Source organism: Carcharodon carcharias, chromosome 5 (assembly GCF_017639515.1).
Source record: "Carcharodon carcharias isolate sCarCar2 chromosome 5, sCarCar2.pri, whole genome shotgun sequence".
Classification (NCBI taxonomy): domain Eukaryota; kingdom Metazoa; phylum Chordata; class Chondrichthyes; order Lamniformes; family Lamnidae; genus Carcharodon; species Carcharodon carcharias.
The window spans coordinates 193,085,714-193,107,191 of NC_054471.1; positions in this window are offsets into that span (position 1 = coordinate 193,085,714).

Consider the following 21,478-nt stretch of genomic DNA (forward strand, 5'->3'; position numbering starts at 1 on the left):
GATGAAGGGACATGGATAAAATAGTACTTTCATGGCTCGAGAAAATAGATCCTGCCATTCATATCCTTGAATCATCTGAAGCTTTTGCCTAGTTTTTTTTCTGAAACATCCATTTCTGATGTAGCTCTATAGTACCATTCAGTCAATCTTCCTGTGATGTCCTTCGAAGCAGCCAGCCAGTTTTTCTTATCTAACAAATAACTACATTTTTATCATTGTGGCCAGGTAATATTTTGTCAAAAACTGACAATATAGGGTAAGTTACAATTGCAAGACCCACATGCTGATTGAGGGAGGGTCAGAAAATTCAGACAAACAGGAGGAACAAATAACTTAATTGACCTCTCACCTTTTTCCACTTCCTTGTGCCTGATTCCCCACATGAAGGCAAGGGGAAAGTCTACCCTTATGACTTTCTTCCCCCTCACTGCTCATCTTTCGTATACTCAAACTGCAGACATTGCACAATACACTTTTGATTATCTTTATCATCTGGTGATTCTTATATTAATTTTAAAAAGGGCAAACTAATATTTAATTTGTCCGTGATATTGTTTGTCACTGAATTAGCATGGGCTGGTCAGAGGGGTCAATTTTCTTCAAGTAAACTGGATCCACAGAAATTGTCAGCAATCATCTTTGAAGATTCAACTTGTCCAAAATGACTTCTACCACCCTCCCATTCCCTAGAAAAGCACCACGTTGCTTCTCTGACATTCCTGTTTCTCTGTGGTGCAGGTACATTGGACCATTAGTGGTGCAGGGTTCCACCCCTTTTTATGTAAATGGCCCCCACCTCCAAGATTGGAAATGAAGTTAACCTTGGGTTTGACTAGCAATGAGAAGCCTCAGGGGAGTTTCTTCTTTTCCCCCTTCATTCAAGTCGCTTCACTCCATTTCATACATACCTGTGAAATTTAAGTGATGATGGCTGACCATTTCCTTGGATCTAACAACAATTTTTTTCTGGAATGTTCAGTCACATGCGAGACTGTTTTATCCTATAACTGACATGTTCATGTCTGATGTGCCAGTTTCATCAAAGCGGTTTATTGCTCTCGGCAGTGATGAACTGAAAGGCTTCGTTACACTTGTTGCAGTGTTCACCAGATTGGGGGAAAAAATATTTCAGTCGTTTAAAAGCACTGGCGCTAATTTGATGAACGAAGTTACTTTAGCAAGAGGAGAATTGAGAGGAAAGATAGAAGGTAATTTTGAAATCTGTAAATCCACTTAAAGCCTTTCCAGGATTTTGATTTTAGAAATGTTATTTTCTATTATAATGTATACCATATTCACCCAGTTCCACACTGAGCTCAGTGTGCCATATGGCTCACTATAGCTCTGTGTTGACATGTGCAGCAGTCCTTTGCTGTTGTAACTCCTCACTGAATCAGAACCTGACTTAACTGTATTTTAAACATTAACCCAAATACGTTGATAAAGTCCGTCAATGAACAAACTTGACAGATTTACGGAAGGAAGTGACCCACCAGAACAAGGGTGATGTTGTTCATTTACTCTTCAAGTTGAGCTTTGCACCTAGCATAGGTCAAAAGATTTTATTTCAGCAAACTACTGTCAATAACATTTTGTGTTGAGAAAGATTAAAAGATGTGTCTCTAATTTTCTTCTTATGATAACTGGAAACCATGTTAGTTTAGAAGTCAGCCCCATTGTATCCTACAAAATTTCTAAGCCCTTTAAGGATAGTAAAAGCTGTTTTTATTTTTCCTGTCAATGAAAAAAAGTAAGATAATAATATGCATTTGAAAAGACAGTCTATGGTGCAAAAATCACAATAATTTAGCAGAATATTGCATTATAATATGACTCAGAAGGTGCATACTATAAATATTGGAATAAATCAGAGAAAGTTCTGACACCTCAACAAGATAGATTGAAGGGAGCCTTCTTGATCCCTGCTCTCAAATGATGACATGGGGCGTTTCTATCTGATGAAGAATAAATATAGTGGGAAACACTAAAGGATGTCACCACCTGGGAGACAGAGGGTTCCAAGATCTTCAGGCACTGCATTGGATGACTTGGTGGAGGTGGTGGAAAGGAGGACAGATGTCTTATATCTGCAGAGGGTTAGTAGACACTCCAAGCACATGTTCAGAATGCTGTAGGAGGACCTAGCCTTGGATGTCAATGCTAGGAGTCAAATCAAGGACCTGCATGCAGCATCACAAAGAATTTGAGGCCAAGGTCAGTGAACGGATCCTCAAATGCCATATCCCATCAACTACATCACTAGGCTCAGCCACTGCTCAAGTCATCACATTCCCATCCTTCACCCACCATAATCTCATACCTCACATTCATAGCTTCACCTCACCATCACAACTTAGCACTAATGCAAGTCTTACATCCACATCTCAAAGCTTGCACAAAGTGCCAGCTATTCAACCATGGCAGTCACATCACCCGAATACATTGCACCACACACACACACTAATAGACTTCCCTCTCTCTTACAGGATAAAGTGGCACACAGCTGGAAGCAGCAGAATTTAACAGGAGGGATAGAGTCATGCTTGTAGGCCTTAATGCCCATAGAAGAGACAGTGCTGGCAATTAGTAGGACTAACATCGTTAAGGCCATGGCCAGCACTGGAGCAGAACCCATTGAAGATAACAGCATCCTCACACCTACTCCTCCTTCTCACATTCCACCTTCCCCTCATCCCACACTTTTCTGATTGAGAAGCTACAGATGGTGTTAGTATACACCTCTTACTCCTCCACCACCACCTGCACTAGCACAACCTTCCATTACACCCTTCTCCTTTAAGGTACCCAAGAAGTGTAGTCTAGCTAGAGAGTGGAGTAACAGCAAGGTGACTGTGTTGATGTAGATGGACTGTCACTCGATCTCATGCTTGCAGCTAGCAGCTCAGATACTGACGCCGTTTAATTTAGAGGATGGGATAGAGGCATAATGTGCGTATGCTGAGACACTGGGCAAGAGTGGATTGCAGCCAGGTCATGGGGCAAGGACAGCACAGGTGACAGTCAAAGTACCCTCTAATTGTTTCTTTGGAGTAGACGGCTGATTGGTTTAGGTGCAGGGGCCCTTCAAATTATCTTACACAGCCATGTACCGTGGGAACTTAAAGGGGCTGATCTGTGCACAGCCTGCCTGGGGACTTTTGGCCATAAAGTCTTGAAGGAACATTAGTCTGTTTGCCAGAGGCGAGATTATGCATTGGTGTCGCCGGAGAACTTAAAATGAAAACTTTGAGGGAGCAGCCTACAAAAGAATGCTGACGATGGGTTTGAACAACAAAATGCTTGGTGCATTGAGAAGCCTGCCAGTCAATGTCACAAACATGGAGGAGTAAGTACCACACCAAGTTGGCACAGGGTTTGAACAGAGTTTGGAGACAATCCTTTCCAGCATGGAAGTAGTGGCCAACTCTGTTTGCACACTTGTTGACCCAAGCATGATGCAGCACCTGATGGCTGATGTCACAGCTTCCATTGCAGCACAAGAACTGTACCTCAGCCAGTGCAAGGATTCAACCTGTGCTGTTGGTATTATTCTGCATGACACTCTTGCCATCTAGCTAACTGAATGAACTGACCCTCTGCAGGAGCACTAAGACAGGAAATGGCACATGGGCAGACAGTAAATAAAGGCACAACGATGATTAGTTGATGTTTATATGTAACATAGTATGATTCCATTTATAAATTTGGTTTGAAACGTTTAACTTTTGGTGGCTGTTATTTGTGCGTTATGGCCAAGTTGATGTTGTGATGGTCAGTGACAGAGGGGAGGTATGGTGTGGGAGTTGTTATTGAATGAGGAATTAGCTTGCAGTTACTATTGCACTTGGGCAAGTTCTTCACAGAGAGCCCAGGCTTATCTTAATTGCCTCCTCCAATCCTCTTTCCCCTGCTCATCAGAAGCCTCTGCTTCTCAGCTGCTTACTGTATGGAACTGGTGTCATGAGGCCTGTCCTATATGATGGTGAGGTTGTGCATCCTGCCATAGACAACTAGGAATCTTGAAGCTCACCATACTGAGTACAGCTGGGCTCCTCCACATCGTCCCAGATCTGTTTTTCCAGCAAACCAATAGACTGCTCTGTCACATTTTGTGTGGCTGCATGATTTTCATTATAAGCACACTGCCCACATGGGCACGGGTTGTGTGTCGGAGTCATCAGCTTTGTTGCTCGGTAGTCATCCTTTGGTTTGTTTCTGGTGGCTCAAATGCAGATGGTATAGTGGACTGTCACAGAATAAAGGCATCACAACGCTGCACAGACACCAGGCATTAACCTGCATGATTCTCTGTCTATGATCCCAGCTAGCTAGATGTTGAGGGAGTGGAATCTCTTTTAGTTCTAATTTAAGGCAGATTGACAGGCAGCAATTCTGTGTGCGGTCAATGTCATCCTTCACTACAGGGAAGCTGCAATCCTAGGGAAACCATGTGTTGGCTCTGCCTGCCTGTCTCTAGCAAAAGAGAATAAAATGTTTTTAGCTCTTATTGAATAGAGAGCCTCAGTGATTTCCCTTACGGAAGGAAAACTGCAAACTACAAGATGTTGTGAATATCTCCAGCACCAGCCCGGAATGAAACAGAGACATAAAGATTCATTGCCATATCACCTTCACAGCCACTGGCAATGCAATACTTGCAGTGCTCTGAGGTTGCAGTTGTGGCTGCAGCCAGTGGCCAATTTCAGCAAGGACGTGTTCACTGAAGTGCAGATGTCTCACACACTGTTCCTGCTGAAATTCAGGTGGGGGAATTGCTCCCTGAACACCATGGGTGGAAATGGTCTCATGTGGCAAGCTCTTTTCACCCTTCTCCTTCTCTCTCTTCCAGCATCTTGTCTTGCTCTGCATTGCCTCTGTTCCTCCTCTAAGCCATGATGCATTCCAAGAGGAATGCCTACTGCTCCACCCACATCTGGTAGCAACTGGTTTGTACAGATGTCTTGTAGTGAGTAATATGTTGTCCCACACCTGTAACACCATCCCCTGTAGACATTTACAACTTCAAACAGTAGGAAGAACCAAACACTTGTAAAATCAAAGCAACAGTCAGAAGGAATCAGTCAGTAGCTAATTTCTAAGCAGCTGATGTTCCCTTTAAATAGCACTGGTGTAGGTCTGTCCTGCTGCTGAATGTGTGTTCAGTTTTGTGAGGTCTAGTGAGGGCATCACCTCATTACCACTGAGCTCTAAAATGGCTCTGTTGGTGTCAAATCAGCATATTCACTGCACATAGTCTCATACCCTACTGACATGATTCAGGTATGTGTAGGTGCCCCAAGGCACCATTTTGGATATCCAAGGCACTCGTAGCACCCAGAAAACAGGCATACATTTCTCACCATGCATCTTTAAAGATTCCATAAGACGTTTTGTACTTTTTTGTCTAAAAGCTCAGAAAGCAATAATTTGCTTAACAATGTTAAATTGCTAATGCTAGTAAACTGGTAAGACAATGGTGGAAGATTTAGTAAATTTAAATTTCTTAGAAGATGTACTATGTGCCTGATGGATTGAGTGCTGTGTTTTAAAAAGGGATAATATGATAGAGTTAACAACACATATCTTCTGCAGGAATTCACCAAGGCTCCTTCAACAGCACCTTCCAAACCCACGACTGCTACCATCAAGAAGGACGAGGGCAGCAGATAGATGGGAACACCACCAGCTGCAGGTTCCCCTTAAAGCCATTTACCATCCTGACTTGGAAATATATCACCATTCCTTCACTGTCGTTGGGTCAAAATCCTTGAACTCCCTTCCTAATAGCACTGTGGGTGTACCTACACCACATGGACTGCAGCAGTTCATGAAGGCAGCTCACCACTGCCTTCTCAGGGGCAATTAGGGATGGGCAACATCCCATGAATAAATGTTAAAATACAATGAAATTAGCTTTAATCTTTGTGCTTCCAAAACGAAGACAAAAATCATTCGGAATGGAGCAGAAAACAACTAGAACTAGAGGCTCCACAAGCTCCCAGGTAATTCAAAAAAAGGTGCAAAAGTTGAACATATTCCTTTTGTTTGCAGGGAATGAGTCCCTGCTTATGAACGTATGTCATTTCTAGCAAGGGTAAATGAACCAAGTTACAAGTTTAACTGATTATCTTAAACTTGTTGTTAGTGTAGCTATTAGCACATCAGGATTGTTCAGTGTGTGCTGCTCAGTCGTGAAATCATATCTAACAGTAGCTGTTTCGTTTTGGGTTTTGCAAGCACAGGCTGGTTGAGTATGGTCTGTACTCTGCCTACCAACAACTAAAGGAACGTGCCTTGATTCGATGAGCCAATCATTGTGACATATGACCGACATCTCTGGCATCACACCGGCACTGAAATTCATATACGGCATTGCTAAATTGTGTGGAAGGCTGAAGGTCTTTTTGGACTGATGGCATCTCCTGTTAGTGAAAATACCACTCAGATATCCACTGCATAGTAACAGTGTGAAGTGGCTTGCGTCACCTGTTGTTTAAATTTTTTAGATCCTTTGCCCTTTCCAGGGTAATTTGAGTTCTATTCATCTTTAAAAATACAGAAAACAGATTTTAACTAGTTTGGTACACCAATATAGGGTGAGTTTTGTGAAGGGTAGGTTAGTTATACAAAACTCTTGTTTAATCTCAGTGAAAAAAGTTCAGGACTATTAAAACAATTCACTTGGAAAAAGATTCTTTTGATAAATGGAATGGGATTTTCTGTTTGAAGTGATACAATGTTGAAATTTCCCCTTAAAGCTACACAGATGTATTAGGTAGAATGCCTCTATTTATGATCTCATCATTGCAGCTCAGTTATCAGTCCCCAAGCATTCTGTAATAAAAGCAAAATACTGCAATGTTGGAAATCTGAAATAAAAACAGATAATGCTGGAAATACTCAGCAGGCCTGACAGCATCTGTGAAGAGTTAACGTTGAGTCGAATATGACTGTTCTTTTGAACTGAAGGTGGGTAGAAATGTTATATGCTGTTAAAAGGTGGGAGAGGGAGGAGAACATAAGGGAAGATCTGGGAAAGGGTAGGGGATGGAAGAGATTAAGTAACAAAGATGTCATGGAACAAATGGTAAAGTGAGTGGCAATGGTTGCAGTAAAGAGACAAAACATTTGGCTAGAGTGAGTGTAAATGCCAGAATAATGAACAACTTTGTCCCAAAACAAAAATGTGAAAAACAAGGAGTAAAATTTTACAGATCCTTCACAGTGGGGTTGGGACCGTAAAATGCGGCCGGCTGTTCAAAAGTCCATTGACTTCGGCGGGAGGAGCTGTAAATTTCCATCCAAGATTCCAAACGGCACTTGGCCAAAAAGCAGAGTCAAACTGGGAGACACAGAGTTCATGGTCAGAAATGATTGGACTCAGTGTTGAATACAGAAGGTTGTAAAGTGTCTAATCGGAAGATGAGCTGCTAATCCTTGAGCTTGTATTGAGCTTCACTGGAACACTGCAGCAGGTCAAGGATAGAAATGTTAGCATGAGAGAAAGCTGGTGAATTAAATGGCAAGCAACCAGAAATTCAGGGTCATGCTTGTGGGCCGAGAAGAGGTGTCCCCAAAGCGGTGACCCAATCTGCATTTTGTCTCCCCAGTGTAGAGGAGACAGCATTGTGAGCAGTGAATACAGTACACTGTTATGAAAGGTATACTCACCTCATTGAGAGTGGATGCCGGGAGCCTCAACTCCTGATGGACCTCGAATCTTTTGCGCGTGAGCAGTAGGGTTCTGCCTAGTGTGACCGAAAACTCAAGTTGTGCTTGCAAGTTGGTGCTTGAGTGTATATTTGGAATCCAGGGCAACGGAGACGAGATTGAAACCCTGCGAGGTGGGCGGTCTTTGATGCCATCTGAGCTGGAGCGACTTTGGAAGAAAGTTCCAAGGTTAGATCTTCGAAGGTAAAGACGAGGGAGTCAGGGTTGTGGGGGCTGCAAGGAAAGTGAAGTCAAGACCATAAACAGGTCAGCCACGGTCTTAGTAAATGGCAAGAGAAGGCTCGAGGGGCCGATTGGTGTATTGCTGCTCCTAATTCTTATGTTCTTTATGTTTTTAGAATCCATGTGCGAGCTTCCGTCTGCCTTCTGTGTGGTGAATAATAAAGACAGGGGCCAGAATTTTACGCTGGTTGTGCAGGTGTGTGCTCGACCCGACAGTGAGTGAAATCGCCTGTGTGTCCTGACGTCATCGTGCACTCACGCAATATTTCGCTTGGTGGGTGCGCGCGGCAGTTGGAAGTGCGCCCACTGGCAATTAAATGGCCAATTAAACATATTGAGGAAGCAATTGAGATCGATTCCATGTGGCCTGATTGGCAGATGGGACAATCGGCCAGGCGGCCTTTACATTTTCGCTGTAACCTTGATCCAGGACAGGATGAAATGTCCGGGCTGAAATATAAGAAAAAAGTTATCTGGGAACTGATGTTTTTTGACTTCTGCTGTCAGCTGCTTGAATTTGCCGCATAGACACGGTTTGCCGCAATTTTTTTCTTGTCATTTAATCTGCACAGGTTTGTAGCTCCCATCTCATTGTAACATGAATCACATGGGCCTTTATTAATTCACGCTTGTCCAAACGACTGCCAATTTTCTCCCTCATTATTATATCTAAAAGGTACCCGACCACTGACGTTAAACTGATTCACCTCACTGTCAGGTTTGTGTTTCTCCCTCCACCTTTTTCAAGCATTTGCAACCCTCTGGCATCAGGTATAAATGCTGATTAGCTATCTTTTAGACCCCAAACTCCATTCTGTCTTGAAATTAAATAGACAGTTTAAAGTATAACCATTTATAAAACTTGACATTCCGAACGCCTCCCCATGAGTGGGGGAGGCTATAAATCTATCCACTGTCAGCACAGCTGCCCTGGGCCTGGATTTTTCAGTCGGTGGGCGGGCTCGGCGGGAGCAGATAGGGGAGGGGACGGTCATGACACCATTTTATGTGGACAGGCCAATTAAGGCCCGTCCAGCTTAAGATGCAAGCGGCAGCTACCTGTGCAGGTGGGGGGTCGGGGGGGGGGCGGGGGTCAGGGCCAGCGCGCAGTTGATGCACGCACGCGAAAGAGTGCTTCAGTCCTCCTGAGGCACAGAGCTGCCTCAGGGAGATTGAAGGGCTTTTGCAACTAATAATTAAAATCAATAAAAATTGAACGAAACTTCTCCCCTCATGTGACCGTGACCTTCCAGTGCCTGTTGGTTTGGGACAAACTGTTGGCCTGTTCTAATATTTCCTCCCATGCTTGTTCCATTGGCAGCTTCTAAGGAGATTGGGCAAACCCTGCCATTGTTTTTTTTGTATCTCCATCTTCCTTTCATCTTCTCCAAAAGTATCGCCAGCTTCTGAACATTAAACCTCCTTGTCTATAATCGTTTGGTCATCCTAATACATGTGTCACATGAGACGGGACACGTTTTTTATTTTTCAGAAAAACTTCTTATTTAATTCACAAAAGCTTTACAGGAAACTTCTTCCAGCTGGTGGATGAGGTTTCCTAAAAAGAGGTAAAGGCCGCTTGGCCGTTTCGCCTGCCCCGCCGACCGTAAGGTTGGACGGGCAGCGTTAACTTGACAAGGATTAATTAATTCATGGCCTTAAAGGCCTATCAATTATTGGTGGGCGCGCAGCCGACTCTGGCATGTGCCCGCCGAGCGAAACATTGCGAGACAGCGCGATGATGTCGGGACACGCGCTTGACATCATCATGTGTCATTTGACGTGCCAGCGTGTTGGGCCCGTCCCCTGTGCACCGACTGAAAAATCCTGGCCCTGGTCATTGTTTACAGGCGTGAACATCTTGCACCTTCCTCTCAGTAAGACAACCTGCACCACCCCCCCACCCACCCCCCCCCACCCCCACCCACTGCCACCGTCCCCCTGACTACAACCTTTATAATCAAGCTACCCAAGGGTGATGTTGGGCATCATTCAGAGTAGGTCACATGGTCCCCTTCTTCATTTCCTCCACTTTACACTAAATTAAAGAGACAGTCCCAAAACATAACATTCTTACAAAGTTAATACTTGGATCAAGTTGTTCCTATGCTTGCAGTTGCGCAGGACAGACCATTGCAATTTCCCTGTATCAGGATGATCAAACGATTATAGACAAGGAGGTTTAATGGTCAGAAGCTGGCGATACTTTTGGAGAAGATGAAAGGAAGATGGAGATACAAAAAAAAACGATGGCAGGGTTTGCCCAATCTCCTTAGAAGCTGCCAATGGAACAAGCATGGGAGGAAATATTAGAACAGGCCAACAGTTTGTCCCGAACCAACAGGCACTGGAAGGATGTAAGCAATAAGCTGTTAGAGCTGAAGAGATCTGGTGAGGCAAAACAATATTACTATTAGGTGTGTAATAAGATACCTGGAAAAAATCGACCTGTAAGAAAATCTGCTTTGACAAACTTTCAATCCTCTTCTGCAGAATCACACTAACCAGTAAGAGGAGTAGCAACATGACAGAGCCAGAACAATGAATAATTAGTAATGAGGCAGGATACTCATGTATGAGAAAGTAGAGTGGGTTGGGTTTTGCAGTAGTAATGATGGCAAAGCTGCCAGCATTTGCTTTTATTGCAACTGTTAAACCGACAGCAACTTCTGGTGCCCGCAAATATGTGGTTAAACATGGAGATCCAAAAGTTGCTGTCAGTGATTCCTCACACACCCACTGTGTGTGTTACTGAAGTCCTCACAGGTGGAAATCTTAGAAATCATTTGATTTGATGTGAGCTTCCACTAGTTACATGATTTCTCTTGTTATGAAAATCCTTGAAAAAGTTGAGCCTTGTTGAATGAGATGTAACTGAATTTTCAATGGAGTAAATAAGTCACAATTACTGCTGAATAATGATAAAACTAATTTCATATTTGTGGCATGTCAAATTTCTTTACTATAATAAAAAAAATCCAGATTATTAAAAATGTAAAGTTTATGATATTTCAGATCCTACCTTAATTTATATGCCCCAGCCTTTATTTTTCTCCCTGAAAACTGACAAAAATATTAAGATTAATCAGTGCTTTTTATCTCCTGATTTGATGTCTATGAGAATTCTTCAATATGACTGGCTGCCTCTTCTGCTTGGTGACATTGCATTTTCTGGGCACCAGAGATTCCCTTTAGCTGATCCTGGAATGAAATTAACATCGGGAAAGGAGAAAGTCAGCTGACCAACTATTGCTAGACCATTGTTGTCAGTTTCTTTTGAGGTCAGTAACACCATCACTTCACCCCCAACCCCAAAGTCCATACCACTGAGCGAGTGCACATACCAACTTATGTGCAAAGCAATGATTCCTTAAAGGGATGTTGTGACAAAAAAATACCTGTATCTCAACCTAGCAAGATAATCCCTATTCGACTTTTCGCAAGCATAATTGTCTTGAAGCTGGTCAGCCACATGACATCACGACTGCTCGATGAACTTTTAGTTTTCTCAAAACTATTCTTCCATTTACAGGACAAAATGCTAACAGGCCTGTAGAAATGGAGAACAAAAACACTTCAAATACCCGAACCCATTCAGGAAGGCAAATATTGAGTAATGGGTGCTTATATATCAAGGCAGTGGGGATCCATGAGGTCAGAGGCTTCCTCCAATGTATGACCAGCACTATAATATCCATGCTTTCGCAGAGGCGTGTGCTGAATTTGAATAACATCACAAAAAGCATCATTCAAGTGAAAGTAGTTAAATGGGGCGGCAAAGTTTCTTCGATATTTTTCAAGAAGGAGGAAAAGTATTGGCAGAGTTGGCATCCCTAAGGAACCACAGACCTTACAGCATCCTGTATCACGGTTACCATGTTTTTCAAATACCTGCAAAGCCATTTGCACCCTTGCGGGATACAAATAATGAGGTTAAGAAAGCAGCATCAATGTCATGACGCAAACTACATGCTACATGGGAGATGCAACTTTGCCAGCAATGCCCACGTCTAATGAATAAATGAAAAGAGCACTTGCTAGACATAGCCATGCAATGTGGATGAGCATGTTTAGCATCTGTTATCCAATATTCTGGCAACATAAAAATTCTCAGGTATTGGCATTTTCAAAGCGAAGAGCTAGCATTGTCCTGGAATCACTTGCAGGGATGCTAATTAATTGATTTTGTCCAGGATGCTTTTGCACATCTGGAATCTTGATGTGTTGCAACCATCCAAATGAATGGTGAGACATGCTTTGACTCTCTTCCAGATGATGGAGAAGCTTTGAGGGATTAGATGCAAACCAATTGTTACAAAATACTGAGTCTCTTCCCTTCTTTTATAGCCATGCTGTTGACATGGCTGTTTCAGTTCAGTTTATGAGCGTGGATGACTTGTAAATATGAGTGGTGGAGGAACAATATGCTAATAGTGCCTTGTTTGGCAGGAAAAATTACTTATTCACCCTTCTCAAAGGAAGCTGCCAGTAGCTTGACAACCTTGTATTTTGCCTGGATGCCACATGTTCTGACTGTAGAGGGCAAAATAGATGACATTTATATCACTAAATGAGCAGTAGGCTTCTGCTTCTTCACTGCTGCCCCACCTCCTGATAGGGCACCATAATTCAACTGGTGCTCTGCCCTCACTCTCACTAACTGCATCCTCCACGATGCATGGAGCTAGTTGTACACACTGATACTATCTTGTGGGGCAATGTCAATGCAGACAGGTTGCTCTTCAAAGGCCTACGGTGACAGAAAAGGAACAAATACTAGAATGTGGGTGCAACATTGAAGCAGTGCTTAGCTGCAATATACTGTTTCTTTGCCTGCCTGTGTATGTAAAAGAAGACAAAACATAAGAGTGGGAGGGTACTAGCCCTGAGCTCAGAGGATGAATGTCTTCATCATCTCTTACTCACTCCATTGTTTCCAAGGGGTAGCCTCCTCCACTTCTGATTTCCAAGACTGTCTATAATTTGGATCTAATTACTGAGTCATATACTGAGTCATTTTATGAGTGTCAGCTTGGTTTCATTGGCAGCACTCCCACTTTTGAATCAGAAGGTTGGGTTCAAGCCCAACTCTGGAAATTGAGCGTATAATGTAGGATAACACCTCGGTGCAGTATTGAGGATCATGGCATTACTGGAAATGCTGCCGTTCAAATGGACATTTATTTATTTCGCAGTCAGTCACAAAGGCAGAACATTGTTCATAGTTTACCTGAATTATAAGATCATCTGCAGAATAACCTTTCACTGAATAAGAATAATGAAGCTACCCAACAGTTTCATCAGATGCTCTAGGTTTTGATATTGTTTCCAAGGATTCTACAGGACAGAATGATAGTGAAAAAATATGTCCTTGCTCCATAAGCACAGACAATTAGCACCTGTTACGCCCAGTAAAGGCTTGTCATATTCATAACTTTAAATGTGGACTGTGGCTAAAATTTTTGGCTCGGCGAGCGGAGGTGGGACTCTCGCTGAGGCATAAAATGACACAGGGTGACGTCGGGCGTGTGTCCTGACATCACCGCGCGTCATTGAGATTTTCAGTTCGGCGGGCATGCAGCTGACTCAGCCGTGCGCCCACCCAGCTGTCAAAGGCCTAGGGTGGGGGGTGGGGGGGCAGGTGAAAAGCCCAGGCGGCCTTCGCATTTTTCATGGAGCCTCATCCACAGGTGGGATGAGGTTTCATAAAGGGATTATAAACTAAATGCATTTTTTCATTAATGTTCCTTGACATGTCCCAGCTCATGTGACACTGTCGCATGAAGGGGCATGTCTTAAAATATTTTCTTTTCTTTATTTGAATTTTTAAACCTTAAACTAACATTTGGATTGGAAAAGAGACCCACTGGGAAAAGAAAATTAGAAACATTTTTTCTTTTGCAACCAACCCAGGAAAGGGAACAAAAGGGAGCCAGTTCATCCTTCCTCACCTGGTCCTAACACCTGGTTCAATGAAGAGTACAGGAGAGCATGTCAGGAGCATCACCAGGGGCAGAGTTTCCTGCCTGTCGGGTGGGCAGGCAAGGCTGGGCACAAACCTGACCACCGCCCGCGATCGGGTCCGTGCCGCCATTTTACCCGGGCGGGCCATTTAAGGCTTGCCCAGCGTGACTCACGGCTCAAGAGGACAGCGGGAGTGGGCGGGCGGCGGGGGGACTGTAATGACCACTGGGTCCAATGGTGACCCGGGCGGCCTGTTTTAAAAAAAGCTGCTGCGGCCTTTTGGAGGCTGCGAATCACGGCCAGCGGAAGGGCTTCCCAGAGCGCGGCTGGTGAGCAGGCCAGCCAGGAGGGTAGGGCAGGGGGGCCAGTGTGCCCCTCGTTTTTCCGATGACTGCCTTGCTGCCCTCCTCCAGGAGGTGGCAGCACAGCGGGAGGTGCTGGTTCCCCAGGATGGGAGGAGGAGGCCCCCCCCACCACCCACATGAACAAACATGCCTGGGAGGAGGTGGCGGAGGTGGTGAGCTCTCGCGATTTTTTGCGGCGCACCTGGATCCAATGCCGCAAGCACTTCAATGACTTATTGCGCTCAGGAAGGGTGAGGACCATGTTGGCATTGGTCACTTAACCCAGCAGGTAGGCTTTCCCCCCCTAGCACCATCCCCACCAAGTCTGAGTTTGGTGACTGCACTGAATCATTGATGGCCTGTGTCCTTCACTGGGTGGGCCAGCAGATATTGCCCATGTTGAGGTCACCCTGAGAGGGTGGTGAAGAGATGGGTTCTGTCCCCGCAGCATGTGGTACACTGAGACCCACATGACTGTTTTGGGTGCAACCTGCAGGAGCTGCACCTGGGCGCAGAGCTGGACCTCCAGGACATGTCAAAGTCAGGGTGATGAGATGCTGGGAGGGGAGCTTCAAGGTGACGTTGGCACTGATCGATCTGCTCTCCCCTGCATTCAACGTGCTTGCGCCTCCTTGTTATGGAAGGATAGACCGTGTGGTGCCAAATGTGATGTTGGCAGCATTTGGCCAAGGGGGAGGGGTGGGGGGGGGCGGGTGTGGGAGACAGGCCCAGCATCTTTGTGTGAGTGTTCGGCAGCAGTGGGGTGAGGAGGCACTGGAGCCCTGCAATGTCCCACTCTGGCTGGGGTGGGCTGTGCATGAAGAGAATCCAGGTACAAGTGGTACTAATCAATGTTCTTCTCTCCTTTTCAGGAGAGGAATGCACAGAATGCCACCGCGTGGGTGAGAACTGGCTGAGGGCCAGCCCAGTTGGCGATTCTCAGCCGCTTCGAGCAGGAGACCCTCGATCTGGAGAGGCACCATGCACCAAGGCCCACTGGTGTCGGTGAGGCTGGGGTGCCATGGACAGGTATGTTTGCGCAACACTGAGGTCACCATGTGTGTCCCAACAGCCATGGCAGTGCTGAATGTTCAGTGATTGAAGTTTGCAACATGGCTTGACCATTGCTTATGGAAGGATGAACGCATAATGATCTGGGGGACAGGGATGCACATTGACATTGTCTCCACATTAATTGATCCAATGTCCTTGTTCTTCCTTTCAGCATCATCAGAGCAGGGCCGGGAGGAGGAGCAGCAGAGGCCCCCTCTCACACCTGAGGGCCCTGAAGTCTCACCAGCCTCACACCATCTCTGCCAGGCAGGCACCAGCACAGATACTAGCACCTCGGTGGGAATTAGAACATTGGTTAGTGTCCCAGGGCACAGCGGTGAGGGCATTTCACAGTCACTGGAGGAGCTGGCAGAGACAGAGAGTGCCCATGGTGCCAGCAGTCGGGGGACTGCAGGGGACCAGGCACATGCTCAGTCGGTGCCTGATGATGTGCCTCTGGAGTTGTCCGCAATGCAGCAAATGCAGGAAGTGCGGCCAGGTGTGTGGGAGCATCTGGGGGGGATACATGAGGCTATGCTTGGCTTGGTGTCCATGGTGGAGGAGTCTACGTGGACGATCGCCAATGCAATGAGCCTCATGGCCGAGCACCATGCGTCCTCCATGGAGAGAGTGGTGAGTCTCGTGGAGAGGCTCCTCCAGGAGACCCATCAGGGCTTCCTGGGGATGCGCTTGGACCAGCAAGCCCTCACATCGGCATTGGCCTCAGCTGGTCAGTGCCAGTGTGGGAGATGGCCTGGGTGCCAAGTTTCCTAACTCGGTGCCCATCCATCCACTGTGAGCAGAGAGGTCCAAAGCGACCTCACGTAGGCGTAGCAGCTGCCTGTCGTCTCTGAGGGCTCCTCTCAGGGAACTCTGGATGAGGGCAGCAGCTCCTTCACCCCTCTGTTAGTGACCATTGTATCCAATGAGGCTGCGATGACTGGGGAGATGCAGCTGTGAAACTTGCAGCTCCCTCCCAAGCAGGGTCAGCACAGGCTCCACAGGACAGAGGATGCCCACCAAGGTCATCGAGGCCAACAGGACAGCAGAGTCAGCTGGCTGTCTCAGATGCCACTCCCAGCGATGGGGCAGCATCAAGACGTAGCACCCGGAAAGGTAAACATAAAGCACCTTAGGCACCACCACGGGTTTATCACTGGTGCTTGTGTGTTGACCCGAGATGAGGTCTTTATGAGTTGGTGTGATTTTTAACACCTTTGTCATTTTGTTTTTTTAAGTTCCTTTTGTTATAATATTAAATTCAGACATGGCACCACGGCTGAAGGTGCCTCTTTTTTTCTGGAGGTGGATGGTCACCAATGATGTTATGAGTGATTTGTGGGACATTCAGCTTTTATTAACAAGGCCCTTAGTTAATGTTCCTAACCAGGCAGATCTTGCACTCAGGTATCAAGTATGGAGCCTGAAGCCCAGATTGTCCTGGTGGTCCATATGTGGTGGGCTAGCTGAAGGTACCTTGGATTAAAGCCTCCCAGGTATCCCTGCCTCCCTGGAGTATGCCCGGGTCAGCGTCTACCCCCTCAGCATTTCCCTGTGTGTGCTTATCCTTGCACTCACTGCTGGACTCATCGTGTGCAGCTGCAGACACTGCGTCTACATCTTCATCATCCACTGCATCCCCCCTTTCCAGCACAAGATTGTGGAGAGTGCAGCGTGCAACCACTATCACCGAGACACAATCTGGGGGGTACTGGAGTGCGCCCCCTGAGCGGTCCAGGCATCGGAAGCGCATCTTGAGAAGACCGATGGCTCTCTCCCCCACAGCCCTTGTGGAGCCGTGGCTCCTATTGTACCGCTGCTCAGCTTCTGTTCTTGGATGGTGGAGAGGTGTCATGAGCCACCTTCTGAGGGGATAGCCCTTGTCACCCAGCAGCCATCCATCCAGCCGGGCTGGAGCACTGAAGACCCCCGGCACCTGAGAGTGTCTGAGGATGTAGGTGTCGTGGGAGCTGCCTGGGTACCTTGCACAGACTTGTAGAATCAGCATCCTGTGATCACACACTATCTGCACGGTCATGGAGTGGAAGCCCTTCCTGTTGACGAAGGCACCAGGCTCACCTGCTGGCGCCTTGATGGCCACATGTGTACAGTCTATAGCACCCTGGACACGGGGGAAGCCAGCAATGGCCGTGAAGCCTCTGGCTCGCTATGTCTGGCTTGCCTGGTCCCAGCGGAAGTGAATCAAAGTCAATGCCCGTCTGAACAGAGCGTCTGTGACCAGCTTGATACAAGTGTGGACAGCTGATTGGGAGACACAGCAAAGATCACCCACCGAGCCCTGGAAGGAGAATAGAAATTTAGGGCAGCTGTGACCTTCAGCGCCACTGTCATGGGGTGTCCACCCACATAGTTAGGGGAGATCTCAAGGCCAATCATCTGACAGATATAGTTGACTGTCTGTCTTGAGGGATGGAGCCTCCTTCGGCACTGCCCCTCAGTCATATTGAGGTAGCTGCTTCGCCGCCTGTATTTCCTGGCAGCAGGATAGTGGCATCTTCTGCGGCCCCTTCCACCTTGGACTGCCTCTTGGCCCTGCGCACCTTGTGCCTGTGCCTGATCTCCCAAAGGTGGCTACTCTGGAGACTGAGTGTGCACTCCTGGCCTCTACCCCCTTCTAGCCCTCCCTTCCTCCTCAGAGGAGGTGCCTCCAGTGGAGAGTTCCACTCCTATTCCCTGGCTAAGGGAAGGCTTCCTGAAACCTGCAGACTCAAAAAAGATTCCTCACTGCAGAGAGCTGACCTGAAGGTTGTGAGTCCAGACCAAGCAGCTGGGATGCGTTTTGAAGTATTGCAGATCACACAGGTAAGTATCAGTAACTTTGAAACATCAATATTTGACAGAGCACACTCGCGACCCCACTGAGCCCTCTTATCCCGCCCGTGGATGAGGTTTATACAAATGTGTCCTACCCGTCTGCCTGTTGCGCCCATGTGCCAACCCAGAGATCACAAGGTTGCCAAAAAATTGCCATCAGTTGGCACCTCAAGGGCCTTAACTGGCCTGTTAATTAATGGTGGGCACACATCGGAGAACATTGCGTGCCCAATGAAATATCATGATGACGTGTGGTGATGTTGGGATGCTCGCCCGATGTCACCGTGCATCATTTTATGCATCGGTGTGCCAGTCCCACCCCTTTATGCCAATGGGAAAATTCTGCCCCAGGCATACCTAAAATGAGGTGTCAAACTGGTAAAGATACAACACAGGACTACTTGCGTACCAAACAATGGTAGCAGCATGCAATAGACAGAGCTAAGCAATCCCACACCAAAGTATCAGATCTAAATTCTACAGTTCTACCACACCCAGTCATGAATGTAGTTGGACAATTAAACAACTAACTGGAGAAAGATGCTCCACAAATATCCCCATCCTCTATAATGGGGGCGCCCGGCAAATCAGTTCAGCACTTTCAACTATCTTCAGCCAGAAGGGCTGCCTGAATGATCCATCTCGGCTCCCTCCGGAGGTCCCCAGGATCACAGGTGCCAGACTTCACTTCAGCCAATTCAATTCTCTCCATGTTATATCAAGAAACAACTGAGGGCACTTGATACTGCAAAGTTTTGGGGCCTGACAGCATAGAAAGATAGAAAATAGGAGCAGGAGTAGGTCATTTGGCCCTTCGAGCCTGCTCTGCCATTTAATATGATCATGGCTGATCCTTTATCTCCATGCCATACTCCAGCTCTCTCTGCATATCTCTCGATGCCATTAGAGTCTGGACATCTATTTCCTTCTTAAATATCTTCAGTGACTTGGCCTCCACAGCCTTCTGTGGTACAGAATTCCACAGGTTCACCACCCTCTGAGTGAAGACGTTTCTCCTCATCTCAGTCCTAAATGACCTACACCGTATCCTGAGACTGTGACCCCTTGTTCTAGACCCCCAGCCAGAGGAAACATCATCCCTGCATCCAATCTGTCCAGCCCTGTCAGAGTTTTATATGTTTCAATGAGATCCCCTCTCATTCATTTGAACTCCAGTGCACACAGACCTGGTTGGCCCAATCTCTCCTCATACAACAATCATTCCAAAATAGTATTGAAGAATTGTGCTGCAGAACTAGCCAAGCTGTTCCAGTACAGCTACAACACTGGCATCTACCCGGCAATGTGGAAAATTGCCTAGATATATCATGTCCACAAAAAGCAGGACAAATCCAACCCGGCCAATTATCACCCCATCAGCCTGCTCTCAACCATCAACAAAGTGATGGAAGGTCTCATCAACAGTCCTATCCACTGGCACTTGCTCAGCAATAACCTGTTCACTGATGCTCACTTTGGCTTCTGCCAGGGTCACTCAGCTCCTGACCTCATTACTGCCTTCGTCCAAACATGGACAGAAGGGCTGAACTCAAGAAGTGAGGTGAGAGTGACTGCCCTTGACATCTTGGCAGGATTTGACCAAATGTGAGGCATCAAAGAGCCTTAACAAAACTGGAGTCAATGGGAATCAGGGGGAAAACTCTTCACTGGTTGGAATCATACCTAGCACAAAAGAAGATGATTGAGTTTTTTGGAGATCAATCATCTCAGTCCCAGGACATCACTGCAGGAGCTCCTCAGGGTATAGCTCCATCTTCAGCTGCTTCATTAATGTGCTTCCTGCATCATAAGGTCAGAATTGGGGATGTTGGCTGATGATCGCACAATGTTCAGCTGCATTCACACCTCCTCAGATACTGAAGCAGTTCATGTTCATATGTAGCAAGACCTGGACAACATAGGTTTGGGCTGATAAGTGTTAAGTAATATTCACGCCAATCAAGTGCCAGGTAATGACCATTTCCAATAACAGAGAATCTAACCACCTGCCCTTGATGTTCAATGGCATTACTATCGCTGAATCCCACAATATCAACATCCTGAGGGTTACCATTGATTCGAAACTAACTGGGCCAGCCATATAAATATTGTAGCTGGAAAAGCAGGTTAGAGGCTGGCAATTCTGCAGACAGTAACACACCTCCTGAGTCCCCAAAGCCTATCCACCATCTACAAGGCACAAGTCAGGAGTGTGATGGAATACCCTCCACTTGCCTGGATGAGTGCAGCTCCAACAACACTCAAGAATCTTGACACTTTCCAGGACAGTACAGCCCACTTGATTGACATCCCATCACTATATTAAACATTCCCTCATTCCACCTCCTTCAACCTCCCTTCACAGTGGCAGCAGTGTGTACCATCTACAAAATGCACTGCTACAACTCACCAAGGCTTCTTTGGCAGCACCTTCCAAGCCTGCGACATTTACTATCTAGAAAGAATAGGGCAGCAGATGCATGGGAGCACCACCACATGGAAGTTCCCCTCCAAGCCACACACCATCCTGACTTGGAAATATATCACCGTTCCTTCACTGTCACTGGGTCAAAATCCTGGAACTCCCTCCCTAACAGCACTGTGGGTGTATCTACACCACATGGATGCAGCAGTTTAAGAAGGCAGCTCCCCACCACCTTCTCAAGGGTATTTAGGGATGGGCAATAAATGATGGCCTAACCAGTGATGCCTACACCCTGTGAAAGAAAAGGAAAACATGATGAACTAGTCCTACTACATACATTTTGAATGGTAGGATTTTTATTATCATTGAAACAAACAACAATCTCCTCAATCCATGAAATCTACTTTGGAGGCTCACCTACTCCCCTCAAGTATTGATAAAGCTGCAGCTGTGCAAACTACTGGCCTGGAAAACTTAGTAGATATCCTGCACTTCTGTTTAGTATGAGATAAAATTTTGCTAATGATTTATGTATATTCTTTGCAAAGGCAAAATTATAATTATACCTAATTTTTTTCTTCTGCACTTTAAAACCACAAAGAAAAGAGTTTTTGTGATGTTGTGGCACCTCCTTTAAAAAGTACCTGGATGAGCACTTGGCATGTCATAACATTCAAGGAAATAGGCCAAGTGCTGGTAAATGGGATTAGGTAGGTAAGTCAGGTGTTTCTCACGTGTCGGTGCAGACTTGATGGGCCGAAGGGCCTCTTCTGCACTCTGTGACAACTCACCACCACTTTTTCAAGGGCAATTAGGGATGGGCAATCGATGCTGGCCTAACCAACAGAGAATGAATAAAAAAAGAGATATGCAAAGGAATTTAGGGCATGTCAGCACTTGTTGG